The 12623-nt window shown below is 41.5% G+C and overlaps 1 protein-coding gene across 8 annotated transcripts in view; it reads left to right on the top strand.

Moving 5' to 3' along the window:
* gab2 (GRB2-associated binding protein 2) overlaps positions 1 to 12623 on the top strand; it is a 352255-nt gene that overhangs the window by 278824 nt on the left and 60808 nt on the right. The window lies entirely within an intron of this gene.

Below are 12623 nucleotides of genomic sequence, written 5' to 3'. Positions count from 1 at the left end.
AGGTGTGTCTCAGCGCTAATAGAGGGTATGGGTAAGCGCTGTGACAGGTCCTCCGGGCTCATTATACAATCCTTCACGCCATGTTGAATGTACGAACTTTGAGAGTAATTAGGCTGAGGAAAGGGAAATAAAGGCCACAATTCCTCTTCAATCACACATACTGGAGTAGAAATTCTACCTCCAGCTCAAGATTTTCCACTTATCCCATATTAGAGGGAGAACCATGGCATTGTGAGCACAGAAGGGAAATTTCTGTCCAATATGTTTCATAAGCTATTCCTTCACCACCTATTAATTGGCCACTTAAAGGCCTTGATAGGCCCAAAGGTGGGCAGGCTGCCTGATGCCTTACCCAACTCTTTTGGCGAACATGTCGGGGGTGAGCAAGAAGACTGTGGGTTGGCAGCTGCTTTATTTTACATGCCCCTCTGCCTTCAAAAATTCATTCCATGTGCTGAAGCTCTGGAATCAGATGTGGACCCACAACTTTCTGATTCAGATTCAAGTATGTTACAATCCCTGTGGAGACATAACTTTAAAAAAAAATTTGAATTCCTAGTATTTGACCTAAAGGAATTGCATGACAGGGTTTCAGGTTTTAAGACCTTTACAGTAACAAACAAACTTAAAGCAGAACCGATTAAACATTGCCTAGTGGCAGCTCATACTTTAAACTATAGAAAAGATTAATCGTTTTAAAGTGACTGATAACCCCACGCTGCATACACATACTTAATAACATGCTGTCCACAGTCTTTATAGGAAATAGTCCACAGTCACTTCCTGTTTCCAATGTGTTCATGTTTCCCCATTTTGCTGAGTTATACCATTCAGTGCCTGTCAAGAGGCGCACTGCTCAGTTTTTGGGGAATTTCCAAGCCAACTACCAGCAGTAAGGCTCACTCTGGCGATTTCTCCACCCAGCTTCGACAGGGCAAATCTTCCAGAGTCTTTAGATTGGCACAGGGTGTGTCTCTTTGACCAGAGACCATCCTACCTCCAGGCATTCTGCCTGGTAGCTCGCTGGGAACTTGCAGCCGCATTCTCTCTGTTGACCACACCAGCTGCAGTCTTATGCCTCTGTTAGACCTCTTTCTTTCTCCCTCTCTTTCTGCCCAGAAACTCAGAGAAAAAGTCTGTCCACAGGTAACCCAGCTGCTCTTGCCTTTGTTTTCAGGTGTGAACGTTTTGCACTTTGCTGGGAGCAAGACAGCTCTCCTATCTCCATAGTAACCAAGCCACCTCTCATGTGTATTATAATGATATAAAAGCATCAATTGCTTATAAGGGAAACACATTGTGTGTTTGTTTATTAATTCTAGGCACACGTGAACACATATACATGAATAGAAAACTTGAGGACAGCAGCAGAGTTGTGTGCGTCTGTGTTCTGCTCCACGCCATAGTGAAACTGAGGCTGGATCACATGACACATTTCCCTTAAAGTGATGACATGCTGCTATCCCTTAACTGCATATTACAACAGCCTCCCTTTTTGAAGATATTTTCCACACCTTCCAATGAATTATAACCATTTATAATACATGTTCATATTTAGTTACCATTACATAAGTGTGTGGAACAGATGAACCTATGAGTTTCTAAAGCTTAGAGGTAATCTGCTGCTACACTCAGATCTTGTACTGAGAACCTTGTCTGGAGGCTTCTTCAACTTCTCAGTGATCTATGGGATTGTCATTCTTGGATGTTGCTCCTGGTTGCATTTGGGATCTTGTCCTCGATGCAATAGGACTGCATGGTGGTTGAGGAGCTGGAATGGATCTGATTTATCCTCGGTTATGCCCATTGTGCCTTTGCGTGTAATTACTTAATAGGACCTTGGCTCCAAACAAATCCTTGTCACCTCAGCTGGTTGCCATGTACCTTCTGTGGGATCCTGGATGCAAACATGTTGCCCCAACTGTAAACTTGGCAATTCTGTACCCTCATTTTTATCGCGCATGTTGGTTATCTCCTTTTGCAGTTTTAGAAGTTACACTTAAAGGTGTCGCTCTCAATGTAACATTACAATGTGTAGATCTTGCTTGGGCTGTCTGCATTTGAGAATTAGAGATTTCACTATGCGAATCATTCGTTCAGCTAGGCTGTTAGATCTTGGGTAATAAGGAGAAGAAGTTGTGTGATTGATATTCCACTTCTCTCATATCATGAAATGGTTTACCAATAAATTGCAGACAATTATGCATGATGGTTTTTCTAGGCACATCAAATAAAGTGAAAATAGTACTTAGAGAATGCATGGCAGATGTGCTTGATGTATTGTGCAATTATTGAATAATGGGGTTTTTGGTAAATTAGTCAACAATGACAGTGAAGTCATTGCTATGGACATAAAAGAGGTAATTTTGGACCAAAGATGGTTAGGAACTTCATGTGGGATTAATGGTTCTTTGTGCTGACTTGGCATATGCTCTTTACATGCCTCACACTTCTTGATGATGATGTCAGTGTCATTGTTCGTACCCAGCCAACAAACTGTCTCTATTGTGAGCCTTCTCATTCGATCCATGCTCATGTGTGAAGTTGTTGAAGACTATCAAGTTGCAAAGATTCCAGTACCAGATCAATTTACAGACTTGCATTCCTCTGAATGTGAAATGTTGCAATTCCTTGAAACTGCTAATTTTGTTGAAACGTTCTAGATATTTCGATGTTAAGTTGTGCACTGAGGTGATATGAGTAGTTTCTGAGGTTGATCTGCTACATGATGCCTGACTGATTCCATAGATTGATACTAATGTGAGGTCACAGTATGCTGGTAGACTTCTAGTTGTTGGGCCTTTAGTCTCCACAATGTAGAACATCTGTGATACCCAGGAGGAATGGATGTACTTGCGGTCTAGGACTATGGAACCTTCACAGAATTAATGAGCTGTTGCATGCTAAGGGTTGCACAGCAGTAGGTTTCGCCATGGCCTTTTTTTGTCTGTGGATTTTTTTTCTTGTCTTTGAGAATTCGCAGGGGTTGTATGCTGGCACTTGCCCCTGTGTCAATCTTGGCCAATAATGAGTATTTGCCAACGTTCTTAGCGCAGACAATTTGAATCTTGGCAAACACTTCAGATGGTGGTATGGTGCCTATGTTTTCCACAAGATTAACAGTGTGAAACCTGTGCTCACTGCTATTCGTCTTGACATGTACATCATCATCATTTTCTGGTTTGTCAGTCACCTCATGTATATGTCTCTGACGGGATACCAAGTGGTCATTTTTACTGCTTGATGGTACCCATTTTGTATGGTCCGTTTGGATCAGTGCACAGCTACTTGTAGCTGCATCAGCCTTTGCTCTAGTGCACTGCTGCTGCCAATGGCCTTTTCTGCAACATGCCTTGCACAATTGCTGGAAAGCTGGTCATTTCCTTGGTGCATTGTTATAATGTGGCAGATGATGTGGCGGACCAAATCCACAAGGGAAACTTGGTCACGCTATCACAACGGTTTTGCAATTTGTATTTCTTATGAGATGTCTGCACTGAATTCAGAAGTAATAAGTCCACCAAGACCTTTAGTGATTTTAAAAGTTGAAGTAAAATATTTATTAACAAAATAAAAGATTTCAAGCACACACATAAGACTACAATTACTACTATAACAAATCCCAAAATTCCTAATTGACCTGACTCCCAGTTGTACCCCCTTTAAGATAACAGTCCAAAATAGATGTTAGATTTAAAACAGAACCAGCAAGTTAACATTATACTTGACAGTGGAATTCCAAATGGCTTTTCCCCAATTTCAATTTTGGTACATAGCACACTTATGCACAAATGGCTAGAGGCTTCTTGAAGGCTGTTTCATACATTCCTGTTAGATCTTACAAGGCCTTCCCCCACATAGCCTTTCATTCTCCTTTATATGTTTCTCTCTTTTTAATATGTAAAGTCTATTCTTCCATATGTTTTTGAAATTGTATCTTCCTCATAATATAAAAACTTTCATGTTGCCAATATTGTCAGGAACCTTTGGGAGAAGTAAACACACTCCTTAGCCTTGCTAACCTGATTAGTTGTAAGCATATTAACATCCCTTTGAAATCCAACAATCCCTTCATTTATCTAAACATGCCAATTCCCTTCACACCTTACATGCTAAGCCAGCCATCCATGTTTACTCAAGTACCTAGCTTCTTTTGGCGATTTCAAGCTTGCAGCCTACTTGGCTCCAAATGTAATTAAATCTCACAGACAGAACCATCTATGCTTACCCCCTTAAACCTACTTCACAATAGACCAGAAAAATATTATGAACATCATTATACTTTCGTCATAGCATGCAGAGGGCCACATGTTCCTCAGGTCTTGCTTGGCTTAGGTATTTCTAGTAAGTGCGTCAGTTGGAGTTGTGCTTAGAACCTGTAACCTCGAGTAGTTCTTTGAGGCTATCTGTTTTGGGCTTGTCTAGCAGATCTTTCTGGAACAATTCTTTGGGAGTGGATGCGATCATCAATTCACTAACTTGTCTGCTAGCTCTGCATTTGAAAAATCATAGTACCCACCCTTTTCTCTGCATCTGCTGATGAAGTGGTCTACGGATTCTGTCGGCTGTTGTCAAAATAACGTGAACTCCAGCCGAGGAACACAGAAGTTTAACCTGACGCTGAACTGGTCTTCCAACATAGCCCATATCTTTTGGCAATCCTTCAGCTCTTCTGCTGTTAATCCTGACATGTTCAGCCTGTGTGGACCTACATTCCAATTGCTAGGCAAATTTTAAGACCTGCTTTTCTAGTTCAGATACACCTTATTCAAGAAACCATGGGTGAAATTTTACGGCAGCGGGATTTTACGTTCCCACCGAGGCCGATGAGTTTTAGAATGTCTCGCTGTATTTTACGGCTCCGTCCCCGCCGATACAGGGTCTGTAAAATTCTGCCCCACGTCTCTGTACACTGTTTAAATTGGATAGTAGGTCAGCTGCATTCTAAGTCAGACTGGGGAGTTTTGTGGACATTTTAACCATTTCCTGTGGATCTTCCTTCTTCTCTAGTCCCTGGGAGGAGTGTTGCTGTAGCCACTTTCATGAGCTCTTTCAAAGCTCCACCCATTATATTCACAACTTTCTCTGGCCTAATTTTTATGACTTTATTGGTTGTTTCTTTTGTTTGATTCTCCCTCTCTCGCTATTGATCCAGCCCACACCCTGGTAGCTAAGCCAGTGCTGGTGCTCTAGATGTGCTGTCCTACTCACCACGAGGGACCTGTCTGTTTACCAGCTTGTTTTTTGAGCACTATCTCTGCTTCTTCAGAAGACTATGTCTTCATAGCCTTTCTGTGCAGTCACCATGCTGCAATTTCAACACACTCCGGTGCTGCAACTCCATTGCAGTCTGACCAGAACATCGAGGGTCATCTCATGCCATGTAGCACAATCTGAGTCTGTTCACCATGTCAATACCTGTACTTATTCTTGCTGCCAGGCTGAACACTATGTTGGTTTGAAGGAACTATCGCTGAGCACTGATCGTGCGCGTTATAATGATGTAGAAGCACCAATCGCTCGTAAGAGATTGTGCAAACACACTGTGGGTCCATTTATTAATTCTAGGTACATGTGAGCATATATACATGGATAGAAAGTTTGAGGTTTTCAGCAGCAGCAGAGCTGTGTGTTTGTGTTCTGGTCCAGCCCCAAAGTGAAATTGAAGCTGGATCACAGGACACCGTTCCCTTAAAGTGAGGGCATGCTGCGATCCCTTAAAGGCATATTACAACAACACCAATGTTTGTTGTCAGGCAGAATTTGCAGCAGATCACATGACCCTCTTGATTCCTCCATTTTGCCTTGAATTAAGGAGACAGTCATCTTATAAAAGTTTACAGTCATAACAACGGTAACACTCGATTGCAGGACTTGAGCATAAAACAGAGTATGTGCCGCACAGAATGTAACATTGTCATACATGAGCTGTATACTATCAATGTAGACCATCATACAACAAATGTACAGCCTCGATGCAGGAGATGTCCATCATCTGTACAGGGGGTGAACACCATCTGTACTGGAGAAGTACACCAACTGTATAGATGTACATTGTTTTCAGGAGAAAAACTGTTATTTAGATGCTATTTCTTTGTGAAGCTTCTGCCACTAATACAACTTGCCCTCTTAAATATTATTTATGCTGGATACACAAATTACTTGAGTTATGCCAAATGCAGACAGGAGATTGTCCTGAGAAACATATCACCATAAAGTGTGGGACTTACTTTTTGCTCTGTTTGTTTCAGCAACTAGATAAGAAAACTATTTAGTAGCTCACAAGGATATGTTGATGGGGTGAGGTGAAATAGGTGGGAGGAGAGTTTTGTGGAGCATAAACACTGCAAGGAGCAGTTGGTCCCAATGGCCTGTTCTAAAGTCGATGTTCTATAATTCTATGTACTATCAAGGGAAACTGCAACTGCAGTTGTACAGAGAATTGATCATAACTCATTCGGAGTATAGTGTTTATGTTTTGGGCACAAGACCTTAGAAAGACTTAAGAAGGTAACTTAACAAGATGATACCTATGTTGAGAGACTGGAGGGCAAAAGAAAATCTGACTGAGATGTTTTACTTGAGGTGTCCCAAATAATGAAAGGAATTGACTAGTTAAACATATTTGTCCTTTTATTGTTGGAGTCTAGAAGGGAAATTGTTCTTGCAATCAGAAAAAAGTGGGTTAAAAGCATATCCAGGAAAAATTTTGCCTGTACTCATTGGAGTTTAGTAGAATGAGAGGTGACCTTATTGAAACATATAAGATTCTTAGGGGGCTTGACAGGGTAGATGCTGAGAGGTTGTTTTCCCTTGTGGGAGAGTCTAGGATTAGAGAGCATAATCTCAGAGTAAGGGATTGCCCATTTAAGACAGAGATGAAGAGGAATTTCTTCTCTGGGGGTAGTGAATCTGTAGAATTCCTTACTACAGAGGGCTGTAGAAGCTGGGTCATTAAGTATACTCAGGGCTAAAATGGACAGATTTTTAATCAATAAGGAAATCAAGAGTTATGGGGAAAAGGCAGGAATGTGATGTTGAGGATTATCAGATTAGCCATGATCTCATTGAATGGCAGAGCAGACTCGATGGCCGAATGGCCTACTTCTCCTATGGGCAGGATTTTCCCGTTGGCGAGTGGGGGGGCGGGGCCTGCTCGTGGAAGCATAATATGACACGTGGCGACATTGGGCAGAATTCCTGATGTCACCACGCCCCGTTTAACTTTTCAAGTAGGCGGGGGTGCAGCAGAATCAACTGTGCACCTGCCAACCTGTCAATGGCCAATTGAGGCCATTGACAGAGTCATTTAACTAATTAATAGACCTGTCCATACAACCTTAAAGTTGGTGGGCAGGCCAGGATCCCTGGCGGGAATTAGAAAAAGCATGAAACCTCATCCACATCCGCAGGATGAGGTTTCATGTAGGTTTTAAAATGTTTTATTAAATTTTTTTTAAAATAATGGACATTTCCCAACTTATGTGACAGTGTCACATGAGGGGACAAGTCAGGAATTTTTTTTCTATTTTTAATATTTTTGACAGAACAGCTGATCTCCCTGAGGCAGCGCTTAGCCTCAGGGAGATAAGTGCGCTCTTTTGTGCGCATGCGCGAAAGAGCTCATTCTCGGATTTAGGGATTCCCCCTGCCCGCACAGGGAGTGCATAGCGCTTCCATGCGGACGTCACACTGGGCGGGCCTTAACTGGCCTGCCCACATAAAATGGCGCCACATCCCCAATCGGGGGCGCCGATCGGAGGTGCGCCTATGCGCACTCGCAGTTCAATTTCACTCCCAACAGGGGGAAAATCCTGCCCTATGTCTTATGGTAAGAATGTAGACTACAATTGGAGCAGAGTCTCTGAAAATTAATTCCATAGAGAAAGAGCAAGGAGTTGCAATGGAACATTTGAAGGGTTTCTGTGGTAAATGAAATAGCAAATGACGACTCCAGTTCCTAACAGTGATGCTATATCTGAATCAGTGCAGTGCACTCTGCAGAGAGCAGCAGTCCTGTTGGATTGTTTAATATACTCCCCCTGCCAGCAGATCGTTGTTTCTCAGGGTGACAGTTCAAAAGTTAACTCAAATCACTGATCCATTCTCGAGTGGAAGGGATTAACTCAGAGATAAAGAATTTATTTTTCACTGAGGAGCAATATACCAGATGGAATCGAAAAACAGATTCGAATTGGCCCAAAGGACCTAAGTTGGGCATTTCATTGTAGAGTAATTGTCATCACAAACAGTTGCTGCACTTCAACATGAAAATATTTGAGATGTTTGTGTAAGATGTGCTAAAGTTCAGGATAAAAGTTTTGTTTTACTTTCCTGCATTTAGAGCACTAGCTGAAAGAATGAACACCATTAGAGTTTCTTAATTTGGCATTTTAAGATTATTTACAGTCTTTTTTCAATTTTTAGTTCATTTATTAAGTTATATTTAAACACAGTTCACCTTTAACTAAGGTAGTTTGCATAAGGTATTCCAAATCTTATTCAATGGGATGGAAATCCCTTCATGCCCTCCACAGGTTATCTGTTGCAACTTGGACCCTTGGCAACTGGCCAGACAGGATTAAACCAGCCCAACCAATAGCCCTGCCTTAAGTAGAGAAGCACAGCTATGATGTTTAAAATAAGATGCATACAATAGTTGCTAATAAGACCCAACTGTGAACCAATACGATTAATCTGAAGTCCAATGACTCAAAAAAAAATGTATATTTGCTATTGAGAAGATTATTCATGATTGTGGCAATCCTAGGAAGGGACATATTCCAGAAGAGAGGCCAAGCAGCTAAAGGAATCTTCTATGTTTTCTTTTAATTTATATTCCCTCTCTTAACACCTTTTTTATAATGATGATATTTTACCATCAGAACTTGCTTTAGATGATAGTTTCTATAACTACAGTATGTGGATATCCTGTGCACTTTACACCATATTTCCTTCATATTGCATAATGCTGAACACAATGGGGAAGATTTCGACCTAGCACCTAGGCACAGAACTAGCATCATGGATTAGCTGCCCTTTACAGAGATCACCTGATTATTCCTATTTCAATGAGTGGTCATTCTGTAACTGATGCCCAAATGGCAAGTTGAAAATCCATCCCTTTTTAAAGAATATTCTCACAAAATAGTCCATCCATTCACGAATGACAAATATACAACTTGACTTCTAGCTTACACAGCACACAGTTACATATTTTTGTGACTATATAGGGGCCATAAGTATCTGACAGTCAGATTTTCTAAGAGTGAAGAGCCTTTTAAAAATTGTAACAAGGTTGTTCCAAGGTCAATGGGGCATCAGGGCTTATGTGTTCAGTCATCCTGTGATTTTTTTCAGTTTGTCCTTCAGAAAATTGATTTTGTTAAAAGGACAGACATTTAATGTGACAGAGTTCAACAGGATTGTTTTATTTTGCCTATCTCTTCCTGTCTCTCTCTTTCTGGTCTACTGCATTTTCTGTGCTTCCCATGATGCCCTGGGAATATCCATGTGTTGGTTGATCTCAGATATCAGCTTTTGTACGATATCTCAGACTCTCTTTAAAAAAGCTTTTAACGATAGTGATGGTCATTAGACTTGAACATCAAAGAGTGGTGGATGCCATGCATAGAGAGATTCAAACAGATATTTTGTCAGGTCTCCACTCAATAATGTATTGCTAATTTATTTGTGTCATGTTTTATGAACTGCAGAGGAAACCAATGAAGCAAAATAAATGAAAAACCTTATGCTGCAAACCTGGGGAACACAAGAAAAGAGATTTAAAAAATGCCACTCAGCCCATGAAAGATTATTCTTCCAGTAGATTTTCATTCTCATCAAAATATGTAATTTGTATTTTGAATAATCACAATGATGCTGCTTTGTTTACCTCACTTATTCCAAACGTTTTGTAACACTTTATTTAACTAGATATATTAATATATGCAAATCAGGATAAAAGAACATTTTTAGTAATTTCATCCGATTTTTTTACAGTGATGAGCCTAACACTATCCCTTCACTGTCTCTGCTTTGTCAATCTCTTCTTGGGCATCCAGTTTTCAGTAAACCACAATTTTTCCAGCTAAAAATTGCAAAGTCTAAAACTATTGCCTTTGGTCCCTGCTAAAAATTCCATACATTCAGCAAAGACTCTCATCCCTTCCCAGCCATCTTCTCATGTTGAACCCAACTGGTTGTACTTTCAGTAACCCATTTAACCCTGAATGGAGCTTCCAACTCAATGTCCCCTCCATTACATTTATCACCTTCTACTACCTCTGCAAGTGCTCAGTCGAGTCGGCATTGAAACCCTCATCTTTATCTGCTCATTATTTTCTTCTCTCCTTTTCTTTAAAATAAACTTCAGAGATTTCAGGCAGAGGACAGTGAGTTATTGAAAGGCGTGTGTGTGTTTCCTGGGCAGTTTAACCACAATTGTTCATGATTTTCTCCCTGTGCAAATTACTGGGAGTGGTGGCCACTGCTGGGACTGTTGCCAGCCCCGAAGATGGCATTCACCGATGAAGTCCTGGCTTTGAGGTAATTCCGGGGTCTCACTGGGACCAGGCTGGCAGGCCCTGACAAGGGGTTTTGGGGGCCCGGGTTAGACAAGGTAGTGGGGAAGGGGGAACGAGGTGTGTTCCCAGACCTTGGTCAGGCCTCCAATGGTCACTGGGGGCCCGTAAAAGTGGCACCCCCACTGCTTGAGTAGCCACCAGCTTGCTGAGTGAAATGCACTGGGCTGGAGACTTGACCTCTCGCTGCCCTGGGTAAGATCCCGGCCATTAATTGGCCAAATAAGGGCCTCAGTTAGCCCATGGACATCCAGGCCTCTCCAACACTGGTAAAATTGCAGTGGGTATGGGTGGGTAGGTGCTAGAAATTGCCAGGCAATGCTGTTGGCATGACACCCAATTTTGAAGCATTCCCCTCCCCACCTACCAACCCGTCCCGGGAGCTGTAAAATCCAGCCCATGGGTTCTAGATACCATAATGCCTTTTACTTCGATGCTGCAGGAGGTAAAATCAGAAAACAGAACTGGAAAAACAGTGGCCTCAAAATTGGATCGCACTGTGCTCATCTCATAGCTCTAAAACGAGTGAATTAGGATCCATTATGGCAGGCAGCAGCCATGCACTCAGCTCACGCTGGAGGTATGTCACCCGCCGTATTGGTTAGAATTCCTCCATCGACATTTGTGGCGCATGCCCACATTGTTATATGTCTCTTGGGTGAAATTTGACTGCAAATAACCATTAAGCATGCTGCAGTCAGATTTTTCATGCACTTAGCAGCTAAATCAGTGGTCCTTAAAGGGAAACTACCACCCAAAGGGTGACTCTTAAATTTTTTACTTAGTGTGGATCTAGAAGAAGCAGGAACAAACAATAAAAGTCAGGATCTGTCAAGCTGGGTTCCACTCTGGGATTAGGCGTGTCCAGGGGTAACCTCAGCTGGGATCAGATCAATGATAAGCAAAATTATTTTGCAGTGTACCTGACTGATGTTACTCTTCAACTCTATTTATCAATTCTCAAAACAATATTTTGATCCCACCGAATTGAACCATTATTTAACTCTATTTGGCTTCCTCCTTATCCTAATTGTGAAATTTGATTTGAATTTGTTTTATTTTCATAATTTAGTTGGAAATTTGTTTAAATGTTTACATTTTAATTTAATTATAGCATCTGAGAATTCCAGCTGGTGGAAACGAGAAAAAAATCTGTATAGTTTCAAAATACTTTTTTCCTGTTTATGTGAAAAACTTTATAAATAGGTTTGCTTCTGAAAACATTCAAGGAGAAAAATTGGAATCTGCCAGTAATTAGGCACAGGGATTACTATGTGCAATTAACCCACACTCATTCATAACAATGCTGGTAGCATTCAAACTTTGTGCTACTGCTATCTAATGATAGTGACATGCTGTTCAGAAATAAAAACATTGCTGATAGCTGCATGTCTCAGCAGGGGGCCCAAGTTTGTGTAAGGTTGACACTGCTTGCTTGCTCTTCTTAAAGCCAAGCTACACCTCTTTATGGGATATTTTGGCTGAAGCAACTGCTGGAACTAGTTCAAGAAGAGACTCTGAGCAGAAAGGGGAATGAAAATGGCATAACAGCCAGAAAATATGTCCCTTGGTTCTCCAATGCAGCATTGGAGGACATGGCGGAGGAAGTGAGCAGGAGGAGAAAGTGGCCCTATTCCTTCATGAGAGCCTCAAGACCACCATTACAAAGGCAGTGGAAGCAGAGAGACATCATGGTCATTGCTAACAGTCTATCTCTGAGGGTCTGGATGCAGTGCCACAAGAAGTTCACACAAGTGGTCAAGGTCACACTGAATGCACCTTCACATACAATATCTCTTTAAGTGGCCCATAATCTAAGGCAGCCTCACATAATCAACAGGGGACAAATGTATTCTCGTCCCCATGGAGGAAATGATGTTGGCAGCCAAGCTGCATCACACCATGCCAGCTGTGGGGCTGAAATCATAGAGGATGATTGTATGTTCCCAGCCAATCCAGCTTCTCACATCCTACCACTCCTTTGCCCTATAATCACTTCTGATTTACAAGCTAATGATGGTATAAACATACACCTCTGCC

The sequence above is a fragment of the Carcharodon carcharias genome, chromosome 11 (assembly GCF_017639515.1).
Source record: "Carcharodon carcharias isolate sCarCar2 chromosome 11, sCarCar2.pri, whole genome shotgun sequence".
NCBI lineage: Eukaryota > Metazoa > Chordata > Chondrichthyes > Lamniformes > Lamnidae > Carcharodon > Carcharodon carcharias.
This window is presented reverse-complemented; position numbering and strand designations above follow the sequence as displayed.